This window comes from Mizuhopecten yessoensis, unplaced genomic scaffold, assembly GCF_002113885.1.
Source record: "Mizuhopecten yessoensis strain PY_sf001 unplaced genomic scaffold, ASM211388v2 scaffold4179, whole genome shotgun sequence".
Taxonomy (NCBI): Eukaryota; Metazoa; Mollusca; class Bivalvia; order Pectinida; family Pectinidae; genus Mizuhopecten; species Mizuhopecten yessoensis.
The window spans coordinates 91,651-92,662 of NW_018405415.1; the positions used below are offsets into that span (position 1 = coordinate 91,651).

Sequence of the window (1,012 nt, forward strand, 5' to 3'; positions counted from 1 at the left end):
CCCCCCCCACCCCGTGCACTGTAGAGTAAATAGTGTTTCGTTTCGGAACTAATCAGGCTGAAATTGCCGAATAAAGGATTAAGTGTAAAATAAACAGCACATCACTTTATGTTCTCTATCAAGTTGAGTATCAACATTGGTTTGTGTTGAATTTTACCTGGTATACACTATTTATACAGCCAGTTTGCAATCGCTACGATTCGTTTTAATCCTTATAATTTCATTTACTATGAGCAGGTGGTTGGGCACTATGGCGCAAGTGGGTATAACTTTTTTTTTAATGCTATAAATCCTGCATTTAGGTAACAGTTACCCGTTTGAGTAACAATTTTATCGGGAATAAAGTGAAATATAAACACATATAGGCCCCTAGTTCTTTTAAAAACTTGGAGGAAAAAGGGTGTTATTCTTTCAATTAAATCCAATAAATAACACAATCAGAATGAAATGCATTTGTTCACAAAAAGTTATCAATTCTGATGTCTTGCTTTCTGTGAAAATGACAAACCATATCGCTGACATTGACTTCAGTGTGTAGTCCAATGGGATCATCCAGTGCAAATTAAATGTGACTGGCATAGGTATAGTACTATAAAAAAGTATATTATTTTATCCTTATTTTTTCATATGATCTTTATCTCAATATACAGTCAGAATGTCAAACAAATTTGCCCCAACAGTAGTCTCAACGTATTTTGTTGCAACTCTATTCAATCCTTCCTGGACATTTCGGAATCATCTTCTGAGTTCAGCATACCCTACATTTCATTAAATTTGTGTCAGTATTATTATTTAGCCATGTAAACGATTTTTCCATGACTCTTGAAAGGATATCATCCTTTTTGTTGCCCATACAAACTTCGTGTTGTTTTTGTTCTGTTGAAGTTTTTTACTTTTTTTTTGCCAGTGGTTGTAAACCAAGCCATTTAAAAATCGCGACACAGGCGATACGGTACTAGTCTAGTACAGATACTAAGTGAATCGACGGACACGATCACCTAAACGATATACG

General features: G+C 34.9%; 1 long non-coding RNA gene across 1 annotated transcript in view; it reads left to right on the forward strand.

Annotated features, from left to right (window-relative positions):
- Nucleotides 1-1,012, forward strand: part of LOC110448713 — a 4,915-nt gene that overhangs the window by 431 nt on the left and 3,472 nt on the right. The window lies entirely within an intron of this gene.